General features: G+C 45.8%; 1 pseudogene; it reads right to left on the bottom strand.

Moving 5' to 3' along the window:
- Positions 1-213: 213 nt before the first annotated feature.
- LOC119271677 overlaps positions 214-16,729 on the bottom strand; it is a 68,715-nt pseudogene continuing 52,199 nt past the window's right edge.

Genomic DNA, 16,729 nt, shown 5'->3' with positions numbered 1-16,729 from the left:
GATCAAAGTTTACAAAGTAGTACGTATATGGCTTTACAAATGCACTGTATTTTGACAACACATTCGAGGCAACGAACGCCTATACATCTCCTCGTCGATCAGCAGAATGTACCATGCAAGATTTTGTGTTCATAAATACTACTGTAGATTCCTGCAAGCAAGCTACAGAGATTGATTCCTGTGCCAAAAAAGAGAAGTCTCCACCGGGATGGATCAGCCGGTGTTGCGCATCCCCGCGGCGATGCCGTTGATGGTTATGAGCAGCACGTCACGGAGCTTGTGGTTGTCGTCGTCTCGGCGCAGCCGGCGCAGCACCTCCACCTGCAGCATGTTCATGGGGTTGAGGTACGGCAGCCGGCTCTCGATCAGCCTCCTCAGGCTCCGGTTGTTGGCCGACAGCTTGGTGTGCCCGCTGACGGCCAGCACACAGCTCCCCGCCCTGGCCAACTCCCGCCGCAGCTCCTCCCCAAGCGCGCGCCGCTCCGGCGACAGCACGAGCACGTCGTCGTAGTGCTTGGCCATGGGCGCGTCGGCCTTGGCCACCACCATCTCGATGAGGTCGAGCGTGGACTAGAAGAAGGGCCACTCCTCGTACATGGCCCGGAGGTCCTCGGTGCGGCCCTTGTCGCGCGCGTCCTGGAGCCCCGTGCCGACGCCCAGCCACGCCGGCAGCGCTAGCCGCGTCTGCGTCCACGCGAACACCCACGGGATGGCGCGCAGGCTGGCGATGCCGCCGGCGGCCGTGATCGCCGCCTTGCGCTTTGCCGGGCGGCTGCCGATGTTGAGGTAGCCCAGCTCCGCCTGCGGCGTCGCCTCCTGGAAGTAGGTGACGAAGGCTGGGTCCTCGTACACGGTGCGCCGGTAGTGCGCGCAGCTTGCGAGGGAGATCTCCTCCATGACGTGCCGCCAGTTGGGGTCCCGCGGCGGCTGCGGTGGCCGCAGGGTGGCCAGCAGCACCGCCGTCGTGTAGATCTCCAGCTGCCGCACCGCCGTCTGCGGCAGCCCGAACTTGGCCTGCACCATCTCGCCCTGCTCCGTCGACCGCAGCGTGCCCATCACCGAGCCGGGGGGCTGTGACTGGATGGCCAGGTACGTCGGCCCACCGCCGCGCCCGATGCTCCCGCCGCGGCCGTGGAAGAGCGTCACCTTGATGCCGTGCTCGTTGCACGCCGCCACGACGTCCTCCTGCGCCTTGTACAGCTCCCACGCCGCTGTGAAACGGCCGGCGTCCTTGCCAGAATCAGAGTAGCCCACCATGACCTGCAACGTTCAGCAAGAGTACGGTTTTAGATAAAACCACGTGTAATAAGAAAGATAAAAGAAAAACTGAAAAGAAAGATTTGCACGGGTGTTAATGTAAAATCTCATGAATATAACATCGAGTGAGACATAACCAAGTCTTAGTCGACTGAGATTTAGCAAGATTGTTCAGATAATTGGCGGAGATGAAGATTAACGCCAGCCAATAGAAGCATTATTCTATTTCTACCTCTTGGTGGCCGTTGTGGTTCTTGATGATATGCTCCCTGTACCAGTCAATGGCCAGCAACTTCCTGATCGCTGAACCGGCTTCTCGAAGATCCTTCACCGTCTCGAACAAGGGAACAACTCTTAACCTGCGTGTTCACCAAAGAAGAGACATTGATTTTGAATATATTTATTATTCTTTCCTTCAATCAGCATCTCTGTTAATGTAACCAATTGGTAGGGTTGTAGTCAGCTGATTTCAGGCTCTAGGTTTACAGTTAAATTGATCACGCATAGATGCTTTCAGGTTCATCAGTTGATTTGATCATAGAGCTGTGGATTGAAGAACATGACAAGAAATTTCATGAGAAATTTAGAACTTATATCATGCATAGATAGATAATCATGCGTACGTTCCACCGGGACATTCCCTTCCGAGATCCCCACTAACTGTTAGCCTTGCGTCCTTCTGCAACAACTCGACAGCAAGGACATCACTGGCCTGAAAGGAAGTACAAACACCTGCAAATCAGAACTGGTGCCAACCAAATACAGTTTGTGATCTGGGATATGAGTGCTATATATGACTCCACTAGGTAAGTTCAGGTGAGATTTAGTCAGAACTCTTAAATTGGAGAAGATAAAAGGTAACTGAATATTCATGTTTGCTTCATTAGTTGATAATAACAGAAGTGGTGTCTCATCATACATTGGAGGCCATTGAAATCACATATGCTCCAAGCGAGTCGCTCCCGAGTTCTGCAGCAACGCGGAAGGTGTCGAGAACTTCTTTCACATCAGCATTAACCTAAAAGACAGGAAGGGAAAGACACAGATGTAAATCTTCTCAACTAGGCAAAGGTTATCTTTCGCTCCCTTTCTTTACACTGTAACCGATCAATTATATGTAAATATTTGATTTATGTATGCAAAAAATTACCTCTATGTATGGGGGAACTAGAGGGCGCTTCCCTTTCAGCTCCCTAGTCAAGAAATCCAGCTTCTTTTCCTCATCCCACTCACTATAAACGCCAAGATCGAAGTAAGACGTAATGGCGTCAAGCGCTTCTGTGTGCCGGCCCGATTCCTGAAGCAGTAAATATTTAGTTTTTATTCATGACTGAATTTTACCTATGCTTTTTGGGAGCCAATATTACATATTAGGCACAATTACATCTGAGAAATCACAAGTAGCAGTAATAATAATTGTAATAGATACCTGGCGGACGTCCAGCTTCATTAGCACCATACCAAAGGTGGCAACCCTTCGTATAAGATCGGCCAGCCGGCCATCGGCAAGAATGCTAGATCCACATGATTGCTTCACAAAATAATTAAAGCGCACGTGCTACTCAGTACAAAAGACAGATGATGTGATAAATGATATAACAGAGTATACTTTTCTTATTTGCCTTTGCTCATTCTATTACGTGAACAGTTTGAATTCATAAAGTAATAAAGGTTTGCGCTTTTTTTCTACAAAATGGACTTTCATGCAATATTGAGGGTTATTGGCATGCCCAAAAAATATTTACTGTAGAATGACAAACCCAAAGATCTGAAGGCAATAGTTGTTAATGAAGACTTACCAGTGAGTCGTAGCACAAGAGCAAAGGCTCTAAAAGTTGATCCGGTGTTTCATAATATTCTGCAGGATCAGAGTCACATGGTAGATCCTCAAGAAGATGCTCAAGCCGTCTTCGTGTCTTCATCATCTGAAAATAGAAATATACAAATAAAGGTAGTCAAAGATGAACGTTTAATTCTGTAAAAAAAAAATAGTGTTCGTCTCGTTTACACCTAGCACTGCTGGTTCTCATTGAGATTCAAATAGTACATTGCTATCAAAGCTGAGAGTATATAAGTATATAACCTCTCCACCAGGAGCAGCGGGCATCTCTCGTGTCAGATTTTCAGTCAGGCAAGTTTCAAAGTGTTGTGAACATAAGCCATGGAGAAAGGTGCGTTTGTAACAAGCTAAGAGTCAGATTGAATTCATGTTAGAGATGAGACGACATACGAAGTATCTCTCTACCTCGTAACAATTTTGACGCTACCAAATTCTATTCTACCTATCTCCGCCGATTGATATTCTCTTCTTGAGATTGGGCTAAATTTAATACTACTGAAAATCTAGCAGTACAACACCAATTTGATACTCAAACAATGCTAAATTAACTTACGCTTGGAAGAAGTTTCATAAAAGAAGTTTGCTTTCTAACCTTTTCTTTCACATTACCAAGGACAATCCTGTATGGCGTAATTCCTGGTTTATCTGATAGGCCTGGCTCTAGAAGCTTTCGGAAGCTTGACCGGCCTATCTTGGATTCTGTGAACAACATTTTCCTTAGTTGACTACCACTTGGAGTTCGACTCATATGTGATGATCCTGGACGACGACCAGGAGACTGCACTGGACTGTGACTCTCCTCACTTCTTTCTGTTGGAATTTGGATTCCCTGGAGAAGACAAGCAAAGAATTAGTGGAGAAAAAAAAAGGATTACAATGACACCTGTGTATCCCGGCATCCAGGCTAATGCTTGCTAACTACGGTTATTGAATCTGGGTGACACGATGCAGCCATAATCCATGGCACTTATGTTTTCACCACATTTCATAATACCAGTTCCTAACATACATGTTTATACATAATCCATTGCACTTATGTTATCAACCCAAATTTTCATCAACCAATTCCCGCAGCAACGCGCGGGGTATCCTCTAGTTTCATAATAACAGTTCCCAGCATACATGTTTATACATATTGCACCAGATGTGAACAATGCACTTTGGGGTAGCCAGAATGTTATCCCACGAGCTATGCTATGAGACATTGGAATAGTTCAAACCTGATGATTTCCCTCTTACCATAGTTCTCAGTGATTAACATTTTTCCCATGTTAGAAAAAACAGGAGTTGGGTAATCTACCTGTAATTTATTTTTCTTTTCCTTCTGTACATATTTAAACTATTAATGAAAATTACCGTAGAACAATTGTTCTACGTTTCGGGGTCAAAAAAAAAGGATAGTTCAAACCTGATGTTTCGGGTTGCATGGAAGTTTTACTATTCTGAATTGAGATTCGCTATCACTGCATTCTGCATCAGATACAAGTCCTAGATTAGAAAAGGGTGAAGATATAAACTAAGACATGACTAACAACTGCCACTGCAAATTTTACATAGATTTTGGAACAAGAAATTCAGGTGTTAATATAGACCAAAAAATTGTGAACTTAAGTGAAATGATTGTATCTGATGCAGCAGCACATAAAGTTTTAAGTTGAGCAGATCACATGACAGAGATTCTACCTGTCAATGATGGAAGATCAGCACCAGAAGGAGGCTGAGTATGCATCCCCATCCTAGGCGGCCGTTTTAAGTTGTTTTCTGGTCCTGTTTTGGTCCAAGGATTGGCCTTCTTCTCTTCGGATGTCGACTCTGAGTCTGAGAAATCCACTCCAATTATCAACATAAATAAAAAATATGATATGAAAATATGTGTTTTACAGATGATATTGGTGTAAGACGTATACATATTGCTATTACACCGAGGAGGTGTGATCTTCAAACTAACTAGGCATTTCCGACAGTGCCATAAAATGGCCATACCAAAGCAGCCTCTGGTAATAGGCTTTAGTCATTAACTAAGATTGGAAAACTTGGGTGGATAATCATGAAACTAATTAACCTTTGAGCAAGATTTCATTGGCTAAGGTTGCAAGCTTATCGCTACATTTCTTGATGGATAACTCAAAGCTGAGACTGTCTAGTTGTCGGATGTACAGGTCAATTGCCATCCAACGGGCCATCAAGGAAACATCCCGAGTCACCTGCATAGAAATGAAAATTGTTTCAATCAAGTACAACCCCTCTAATACGGAAGAAAAAGGAAAAAAAAAACATCGACCATATACACAGTTAAACGCAAGCAAGACTAGTGAATAAGCATCATCAAACCAGTAAGCTTACTTTTGATGTGACATTAGGATTCCCGTCTCGGTCGCCACCCATCCATGAACCAAATTTGATTGGTGTGCAGGTTAGTGGAAGAGGCTTGCCAGTATGCTATATGCGTAGTGTTAAAAAGAAAATTTTAAAATTGCTCCAGGGAGTGAAACAGAAGTTAAATTCATCAAATCGCAGTAATTGTTGTCGCAACCTTCTTTAGAGCATTGCTGACACGGCGAAGATAGCGTGGTATCGATTTCCAGAGAGATTGTTCCACAATATGAAGGCCTGCGAGAGTCAAGAAATTATTTTTGAAATCATTTATAGTACTCCCTCCGTTCCAAACTTCTTGTCTTAGATTTGTCTAGATACGGATGTAAGATACAGCTGTATCTAGACAAATCTAAGATAAGAAGTTTGGGACGGAGGGAGTATCATGCATGGACAAACCGGAAAGCCAGAAGCCTTAATTTCTTACCAGCCCTAGCTTCATCAACTGGTGTAGGTTTATGGCGCCTCAGCTCATCTGTCTGCCATAATGCTGTGATTTCCCTTACCTGCATGCTAATCAGAGTCAGAAGGAACTGAGGACAGATCAGCAAAACAGAGTATTTTAATGGAAAAAATGTATCAAAACCTCTCAAGCATACCAGGTCTTCTATTAGCATCTCTCTATCCTCATAGTTAAGATCACGCCGTCCGTTGAACTCCAAAAGATGCTGCAGCACAGTCCCATCAGTCATTAGAAGTTAGAACACAAGAAACAGTGAGATCAAAAGAAGAAATCACAGATTAACTCACGGCTATTCTAAGGTGCTTGTATTGCAAGGTTCGACGATTTATTTGAGTGGGACTCGTGCCACGTGGTGGGCCTTTGGTCCCGGGTTGTGTTGAACCAGAACTAGGGGGCCCTTTAGTGCCGGTTGCAGAATCATATTAACCCTTAGGAGTTTAGCTTGAGCATGAAGTCACACGTGCACCATTTGAGTTTGAAACTATTATTGTAAAAAACAATTATTATTTATTAACACTAATATTTCTTGAATAAGTAGTTAGACCATAGTTTGACCAAAATTCAAAAAAACTGAAATTTGAGCATAACCTTTTTTCCTTTCAGAATTTGAGGATTCTAAAAATTTCCAAAACGGCCTATGGCGGTCGAATTCGGAACTGTCTTTTCGTACTAAACATTTTGCTATATTATACATTTTTTTACATCGTATGCAAAAGTTATGGTCGTTTTACTTTTTCATAAAACTTTTTTTTGCAAAACATGTCGAAATGTATGTTTTTTAATTTCCCTAACTAGTAGATGTAGTAACATAACTACATCTCGAAGGATTTTAATTTTTGAAGTTTTATCTTTTTTTTTAACTCAAAAGGCGATAGGGGGGGTAGAGTTTGAAAATTGCAGAACCCCTTTAGTCCGGGTTGGAGCCACCAACCGGGACTAAAAGGTGTGAAGGAAATATGCCATGGAGGCAATAATAAAGTTATTATTTATTTCCTTATATCATGATAAATGTTTATTATTCATGCTAGAATTGTATTAACCGGAAACATAATACATGTGTGAATACATAAACAAACAGAGTGTCACTAGTATGCCTCTACTAGACTAGCTCGTTAATCAAAGATGGTTATGTTTCCTAACCATGGACAAAGAGTTGTTATTTGATTAACGGGATCACATCATTAGGTGAATGATCTGATTGACATGACCCATTCCATTAGCTTAGCACCCGATCGTTTAGTATGTTGCTATTGCTTTCTTCATGACTTATACATGTTCCTATGACTATGAGATTATGCAACTCCCGTTTACCGGAGGAACACTTTGTGTGCTACCAAACGTCACAACGTAACTGGGTGATTATAAAGGTGCTCTACAGGTGTCTCCAAAGGTACATGTTGGGTTGGCGTATTTCGAGATTAGGATTTGTCACTCCGATTGTCGGAGAGGTATCTCTGGGCCCTCTCGGTAATACACATCAGATAAGCCTTGCAAGCATTGCAACTAATGAGTTAGTTGTGAGATGATGTATTACAGAACGAGTAAAGAGACTTGCCGGTAACGAGATTGAACTAGGTATTGAGATACCGACGATCGAATCTCGGGCAAGTAACATATGTTGTTATGCGGTCTGACCGATAAAAGATCTTCGTAGAATATGTAGGAGCCAATATGAGCATCCAGGTTCCGCTATTGGTTATTGACCGGAGACGTGTCTCGGTCATGTCTACATTGTTCTCGAACCCGTAGGGTCCGCACGCTTAAGGTTTCGATGACACTTATATTATGAGTTTATGCATTTTGATGTACCGAAGTTTGTTCGGAGTCCCAGATGTGATCACGGACTTGACGAGGAGTCTCGAAATGGTCGAGACATAAAAATTGATATGTTGGAAGCCTATATTTGGATATCGGAAGTGTTCCGAGTGAAATCGGGATTTTACCGGAGTACCGGGAGGTTACCGGAACCCCCCGGGAGGTATATGCACTAGTAGAAAAAGGGTCAAACGTGAAGCACATTAGTGCCGGTTTGAATTAGAGCCGGCACTAATGTGTACATTAGTGCCGGTTCGTGGCGTCGATCAATAGTACCGGTTCGTGGCGAACCTTTAGTACCGGTTCATGCCACGAACCGGTACTAAAGAGGCTGCATCAGCCTGCGGTCAGGCTATGGCCCCACCATCACCATTTAGTGCCGGTTCTTACCACGAACCGGTACTAACGAGGTTATGGCAAGCTGTTTTTAGTCCCACCTCGCCAAGAGAGAGGCAGTATGAGCGGTTTATAAGCCGTGAGTGCACAGACAATGACGAAGAGTTGCAATGCTCACCTACATGTTGATTAGCTTCAAGCCTTGCGGAATAGCATAGATTGCACTGAGCTATGTGTAGTGCAGTCTACACTATTCCGAATGGCTTGAAGCAAATTAACCAGCATTGCACCTCTTTTTTATTTTTAATAACTTATTTAAACTCCGGACTTCTTTTGTGTTCAGTATGCAGCATTTAAAGCAACGTCATCAATTTCCAACATGTTCTGACATCATTTGTTGTTTTTCGGTCATTTACCTAATTATTTAGAGAGCTAAATGACCGTGAAATTGAAAATCACTACAAAATGAATCCTGGAAATGTTGAAACTTGGCATGGTATCATCATATCACCCGCATAGCATGCGCGGAAGAGTAGAGAGGGTCACGGCAAAAACTGGACGCACTTCGTGTACAAACTGAACAAACTCTTTCCGAGTATCAGGGTTTCGGAGTCCGGAGTGGGTACTAATGTGCATCCCACCAATCAGGAAGAATCACACGGATCGTGTGTTTCTTTCTAGCTCTTGCGAGTCGTTGGATCAAGGGTGTGTTTCTTTCTAGCTCATGTGAGTCGTTGGATCGAAACTACCACAATCACTTTGTGAGCCAGACGACCCTATATATAGCTAGCCCACCTCTCGCCTTCCCTGCATAAGTCTTTCAGTTCATCGACTACATACATCTACCAGTTCATCGACTGCATACATCTACCAGTTCATCGACTGAATACAAATCATTCGGATTCGCCATCATACGTTCAACCGTGCATTTGATATGCATATATATGCATCACGAGCCACGGTTGGGCTGTATGATGGCGATACCGATTGGTTTGTTCTAGATCCGACATAAAATGTTTGATACAACTTCTTTTTTGTGACATAAGAGCTATCTCTCGTCCTACCTATTTTAGTTACACAACTACCTATTTGTGCCAAATTTTCACTTTTGTTGTTGCTCTTGCATCATAAGCATCCATGTTAACTCGACTTACAAGTAATGCAATTTAACCAAACTATCTTGTGATCTTCGCCAAGAGAGAGGCAGTATGAGCGGTTTATAAGCCGTGAGTGCACAGACAATGAAGAAGAGTTGCAATGCTCACCTACATGTTGATTAGCTTCAAGCCTTGCGGAATAGCATAGATTGCACTGAGCTATGTGCAGTGCAGTCTACACTATTCCGAATGGCTTGAAGCAAATTAACCAGCATTGCACCTCTTTTTTATTTTTAATAACTTATTTAAACTCCGGACTTCTTTTGTGTTCAGTATGCAGCATTTAAAGCAACGTCATCAATTTCCAACATGTTCTGACATCATTTGTTGTTTTTCGGTCATTTACCTAGTTGTTTAGAGAGCTAAATGACCGTGAAATTGAAAATCACTACAAAATGAATCCTGAAAATGTTGAAACTTGGCATGGTATCATCATATCACCTGCATAGCATGCGCGAAAGAGTAGAGAGGGTCACGGCAAAAACTGGACGCACTTCGTGTACAAATTGGACAAACTCTTTCCGAGTATCAGGGTTTCGGACAATACAAAAATAAATAATGCAGAAAATAAAAAAACTATACAAAAAAATTACTCAAAAATAAATAGAAGAAAATAAATAATGCAGAAAAGAAAAAACTATATAAAAACTACTCAAAAATAAATAAAAGAAAATAAGTAATGCAGAAAAGAAAAAACTATATAACAAATTTGTTGGCACACTGCCCTGTGGGTCTACCAGACCTAGGGTGTGCAAATGCAGGCCCAGGAGGGCCAGCAGACTCACAGGGCAACGTGCCCTAATTAATTAGGCCCAGAAGCCTGCTATATAGAGGAGTTCGAAGAGGTAGCCGCGGTTGGGTTTATAAACCAGTGCGGCTGCCCTTCGCCGGGCGAGGTGGGACTAAACTTTGGGGTGGCAGCGCAAGGCCTTTATTACCGGTTGGTGGCTCCAACCGATACTAAAGGCCCCCCCTTTAGTACCGGATGGTGGCTCCAACCGGTACTAAAAGCCTTCGTTTCGCGCCGCTTGGCCTGGCGAAAATAGGCCTTTAGTACCGGTTGGAGCCACCAACCGGTACTAAAGGCCCATCCTATATATATAGCTCTTACGAAAATTTCAGTTTCATCCCCACTTCGTCTCCAACCTCCGCCGCGCGCGTCGCTCGATCCCGTCGTCGCCGCCCGTCGTCCATCGTCATCGTCGCTGTCCCCGCCGCCGCCCGTCGTCATCGTCGTCTCGCGCTGCCGCCCCGAAAGCCGCCGCCGTCCGTCGCCATCGCCGCGGCCGTACCTCTCTGTCTCGCTCCCGCACACACATACACACACATACATACACACACATACACACACACCGGCGCCCCCGCCCCGTACGCCGGCGCCCCCGCTCGTACGTACAGGGTGGCGACGTACGGGGCCGCACACACACACACACACATATACCACACACACACGCATACACACACACATACACACATACGTACAACATATACGTATATATACACACACATGCATACGCACACACATACACACACATACACATTTTTTTTTACTTATTTTCTGTTTTTTAGAAAAGTTAATTAGATGATCGAATGTTAGATTAATGTCGAATGTTAGATGAATTAGCTAGCTAGATAGAAAAATTGTCGAACTAGAGATTAGAACTAGTTGAATAATTAATATAACTAGTTTATTTTTAGTAAGAAAATTTAGGTATATGAGATTAGAACTAGTGGAATAATTAATATAACTAGTTTATTTTTAGTAAGAAAATTTAGGTATATGAGATTGGAACTAGTTGAATAATTAATATAACTAGTTTATTTTAGTAAAAAAATTTAGGTATATGAGATTTGATGATCTAATTAAAATATTATTTGTTAATGAGTTTTTCTGTTTATTTATTTTTTTATATATTTTGAGTTTATATAAATGTTAGATTAATGTCGAATGTTAGATGAATTAGATAGAAAAGTTAAATATATAGTAATGTCAATTGAATATATAGTTAGATATATTAATGTCAAATGTTAGATGAATATATATTTGGCTAGATATAGGTGTTTAATGTTTCACCTATATGAACATAGGAAATGTCATCTGGCGACGAAAAAGATTTTATTTTGTGTGAACACTGTGAAGACCAGCGCGGCCTGTGCGACCAAAATTTCCTTGTTGATGGTAGGCGCTTCAGCATCAAGCTGGATGAGACATTCGAAGTTGATACAGTAAGTCACTTTGTCAATTATTATTTGAATGCAAAACTTATGCTTCATTTGCTTCAACTTATAATTTTAAATTTTCACTATTCTACTAGCGCATCCCCTGCCATGCAAGAATTTTTGTCTTGAATAAAATAGGTGTCGTGGATCTAAGTCTGACAGTAGAGTGGGGGGTAAGTATGGAGAGGCAAGGTCCTAGCTATGGAGAGGTTGTAAACACAAGAGATGTACGAGTTCAGGCCCTTCTCGGAGGAAGTAAAAGCCCTACGTCTCGGAGCCCGGAGGCGGTCGAGTGGATTATGTGTATATGAATTACAGGGTGCCGAACCCTTCTGCCTGTGGAGGGGGGTGGCTTATATAGAGTGCGCCAGGACCCCAGTCAACCCACGTAATGAAGGGTTTAAGGTACATTAAGTCCGGTGCGTTACTGGTAACGCCCCACATAAAGTGTCTTTACTATCATAAAGTCTACTTAATTACAGACCGTTGCAGTGCAGAGTGCCTCTTGACCTTCTGGTGGTCGAGTGAGTCTTCGTGGTCGAGTCCTTCAAGTCAGTCGAGTGAGTCCCTCGTAGGTCGACTGGAAGGTGATCTCTTCTAAGGGTGTCCTTGGGCAGGGTACTTAGATCAGGTCTGTGACCCTACCCTAGGTACATGACTCCATCATTAGCCCCCGAATGAATTGAGGCTTGAGTGATGAAGGAGTTGATGCTGTTTCTGATTAGCCTTCGCATACTGGTCGTGCGTTGTTTTGAACCAAAAAAAATCTCTTTGTTGATAGTGAGCAATCTTTCTTGAGTCGACTCGATCCATTCTTTTCTTTCGTCGAGTGATCTTTTGGACTTTGCCGATTTCCGAGCGACGGATCGCAGGAAATCCCGCGTCTGGCAGACCGATCTGCCGTTCGCGGATTCCGCGGGATACGAAATTTGAGGAAGCGCGCGAAGCGGGGCGGTCCGCGGCGCTCGGATGGGACAGGGCATAGACGCCTCAATCCCCGTGCCGCTTTTTTCGCCACGTATCACGTCCGCGGAACTGTTTCAGGATATGATTAGATCGACCGGGCCCACCAGTCATCCACTCGGAAGGGATCTTATAAATGCGCCCGGCGAGGGTTTTTTGAGCAGTGCCTCAGCATTCTCTCGCTGCTCCCTTCGTCTCCGCCCAACGCGCTCGCCCTCGCCTCCGCACAACTTCTCCTCGTGCGTCTCGCCGGCAGCCATGGTCAGGGAGAAGACGGCGGCGCTGGAACGCGCGAAGAAGGCGTCGGCGACGGAGAAGGCGAAGGGGAGATCCACCAGTCGCGGCGGGTCTTCGTCTAGATCTCGCCTGCCGAAAGGCTGGGTCCAGGGAGATTGGATCCAATCGACCATCACGGAGAAGGATCTGCTTGACATGGCCAACGAGGGCCTGATCCCCCATGGAGCTGCAAGGCTTCCGGGGAAAGAGTGGCAGCCCCAGCCGGAAGAGGGTGAGTGCGTGCTTCTGGCTACCCATGTCGACCGCGGATTTTCTTTGCCGCCGAGCGTTTTCTTCCGTGGTTTCTTGAACTTCTTTGGGGCGCAACTCCACCACTTCACCCCGAATTCTATCGCCTATCTTGCCGCGTTTGTGTCCATGTGTGAGAGTTTTCTGGGTTGTCGACCGCACTGGGGCTTGTTCAAGCACATATTCACGTGTCGCTCTCAGACCGTGAAGAAGGCGAGCCCAGGTGACGAAAAAACCCGAGTTGTCCAAATGTGTGGGGGTCTGGGGATCCAGGTGAGGAACAAGAGCACCTTCCCAGCCATGACTTTTCCCGAGTCAGTCAGAGGCTGGCAGTCGACCTGGTTCTACTGCCAGGATCAGCCGACGCCGGGGCAGTCGAGTGGACTCCCTCAGTTCACCATGGGCCGAGTGAACAAGCCCTCCTCTCTGAAGGTGATTCCGGAGGAGAAAGCTGACGTGAAGATGCTGATGGAGCGTGTAGTTCAGTTGGTTCGGGAGGGAGTGACGGGTATGGATCTCCTGGAGGTTTTTCTTAGGCGTCGTATCCAGCCTCTTCAATTCCGGAGCCATTGCATGTGGTTGTACTGCGGGACTGAGGATGTGACTCGGGTCAATCCAGAAGCAGTCGACGATGCCACTCTGGAAAGGTGGATGGCCGCTGTTACTGGGAACAAGGATAACCCTCGCGGAGCCAGAAGGATTCCTCCACTCGACTGCCACAGTGATCCAAACAAGGTATGTCTGCTCCACTTCCCATTGTATTCTCGTCACATTTATTTCTGTTTTCTCTGCCGATCGGTCGACTGATCTTTGTCTTGATGTCTATCAGGCCCTCACTGAGCTGTACTCGATGCCCAATGGAGCACAGGCTCCGACCGAGGAGGGAGAAGCGAGCGGGGGCGAGAGCCAGGAGGAGGAGTGGGACTCGGACGCCGCTGAGGATGATGATGATGATGATGACGATGATGATGATGACGATGAGGACGAGGAAGAGGAGGAGGAGGAGGAGGTCGCACCACCGCGCTCGGAAAGGCGGTCGAAACTTGTCCATGACCCTGCGACTGAACGTGGCAAGGGGGTTGCGACTGTTACACAGTCGACCAAGCGCCCTCGGACCACCTCTCCGGCGCCGACTAAAAAGGCGTCGAAGCAGCCCAGGGCGGCCCCGTCAAAGCCGACCAAGCTCCTGCCGAAGATGAAGGTGTCCATCCCCACCATATCAGGGTAATCATGCTGCTTAAGTCTTCTTGTTTTGTGCGAACTTTATCTCTGGTTGGTGCTGGAGTCAGTCGACTGATTCTTTGGAGTTGCAGTGCTGCTACTTCTGAGACCTCAGCCCGGGCTGACGACCATGAGATGGAGGACGCAGCGACCTCAAAACCTGGTACTATACTCTTAACACCGTTTCTAGTCGACTGACTCATGATCTCTAGCTCTGATTCTTTTCTGTAGTTCCATCCAATGTTGTTATCACTCTCCCTGATGATGATGAAGATGAGGAACCGCTGAAGCACAGAAGGAGTAGGAAAACGTCTGCCGGCAGGGTGCCCCAGGATGTGACGGTGCCTGAGACTCTGGTCGCGGAGGAAGAGAACACCACTCGACACACTGTGTCCTTCGCAGATCCACTGACGAGTGCTCTGCAGCCCTCCCTCTTCACGACGCACCATGTCCCAGAGGACCAAGCTGGTGCCGCGAAGGAGGCGATACGCCAGGCAGGGATCATGATGGAGCAGTTGAAGACCATCCGGGATGCGAGCCAGGCAACTTACGACCTAGTTCTGCCCTTCAAAGCAATGTTCAGGTCAGTCGACCACCACTTGTTCTGTTAGGATATGCTATCAAAAACTTTTCTTTCCAGAATTTATAGTAATCACCCACTGGGTGTGTCGATTTAAACTCCGTGTTAGCGGGGGCACGCTGAGTGCACCCGCTGGGTGTAGTCCCCAAGGCTAAGGTCGACTGCTGGCAGTCGGCCTTAGGCTTTATAAGTTCAGTCTTTCCGTCATTCGACTATGGCGAATGGATTTCGCAAACCGGTGGGGGCACGCTGAGTGCACCCACTGGGTGTAGTCCCCGAGACTGTGGTCGACTGCTTGCAGTCGATTACAGTCTTAAAGAATACATCTTGTTTTTTTTTGAGGTCGACTGGTCGACTCTGTCTTCAATAGGATTAGTGGGGGCACGCTGAGTGCACCCACTGGGTGTAGTCCCCGAGACTACGGTCGAATGCTTGTGTTCGGCTGTAGTCTTAGAAACGCATGATTTTTCCTTTTCCACTCGGAAGTGAATTATCTTTGACATTTAGTCGATTGATTCTTCGCAGAGATCCTGTGACCTTGCGGCTCGCTACACTGAGCTGGAAAACAAGCACATTCAGCTCGAGCTGGATTTGAAGCTGGCTCAGGAGAATCTGACGAAGGCAAAGGAGGAGACCAAAGGTATGTTTGGTGAGACCTTGACGACTGCTTTTTCCCTTTACTTGTTTCAAAATCTGATCTTGCTGTAACTTGCAGGTAAGGTGAAGGAGGCCCAACAGAAAAAAGACCTTGAACTAGCTGAGAAGATCAAGCTTGCTGACGAGAAGTTAGCTTCAGTCACCAAGCTTGAGCAAGAAAATACCAATCTGAAAGCTGCTCTTGGGAAGAAAAATGATCTGGAGGCCTTCCTGAGTGGCCTTGCCAAGAAGCTGTTCCTTATGCTTGAAGGTAAACCTTTACGCTAAACAATCATTTTCAACTGTGATTTCTCCATTCGACCATTGCCTTGACTCGGTGATCGCCCTTGCAGAATTTTGTCAAGACTTTGAAGAAGAGACTAGCCGGCTGGAACCAAACCTTGACCCCGTCAATTCTCCGGTGAACGACGAAGTTGCCATGAATGTTTTCCGACTGGAGTCCCATGTTGCAGCTGTCGTGGACTATCTTGCAAGGCTGAAGGTCGCCACATCTCGCATCGATTCAACGCTCTGGCCCAGGGAGACACTCCAGCACGACCTCGAGTCGCTGATGGCTCACTTGAACACGGTCCCTGGTCGAGTGCAGGAGTGGAAAAAGTCCTCGGCTCGGTGCGGTGCAGATGTTGCTCTGTGTCTGGCCAGAGTTCACTGCAAAGATGCGCGAGAAGACAAGCTGGCGGCCCTCCGGGTGGCCAACACCAAGAAACACGACTTCAGGTCCTTTATGGAAACTTTCATTGCTGCTGCCACTTGGATCGCAGATGGAATTGATCTTGATGAGTTTGTTGCACCTTCCAGCCCTCCACAGGAGGGGTAAAAAACTTCTTTTAAGCTCGACGCTTTAAATTTGCCTCGGTATGCCGAGTGGAGTTGTAACCGATAAACCTTAACAGGCTTAACGCCTGAGCACTTTCGGTTCCTTTAAGTATCGTTCCGAACTTGAATTTGATGTTTGAATATGATTGCTTTTGGCTTGAAATGTCTTTTGCAGGTTCAAAGCAAGACGCTCACTGCAGTCGACTTATTCCTTAACCCACTTAGGCGAGCACAGGACTGCAGCTAAGCCCCCGAGTGAGAGGTTTGCTCTTCACTCGGTAGGATTTTTATATCTTAGGCGAGCACTGGGCTGCAGCTAAGCTCCCGAGTGAGAGGTTTGCTCTTCACTCGGTAGGATTTTTATATCTTAGGCGAGCACTGGGCTGCAGCTAAGCCCCCGAGTGAGAGGTTTTCTCTTCACTCGGTAGGATTTTTATATCTTAGGCGAGCACTGGGCTGCAGCTAAGTCCCCGAGTGAGAGGTTTACTCTTCACTCGGTAGGATTT

This window comes from Triticum dicoccoides, chromosome 3A, assembly GCF_002162155.2.
Source record: "Triticum dicoccoides isolate Atlit2015 ecotype Zavitan chromosome 3A, WEW_v2.0, whole genome shotgun sequence".
NCBI lineage: Eukaryota > Viridiplantae > Streptophyta > Magnoliopsida > Poales > Poaceae > Triticum > Triticum dicoccoides.
Note: the sequence above shows the minus strand (reverse complement) of the source record. Positions and strands in the feature narration are given on the sequence as shown.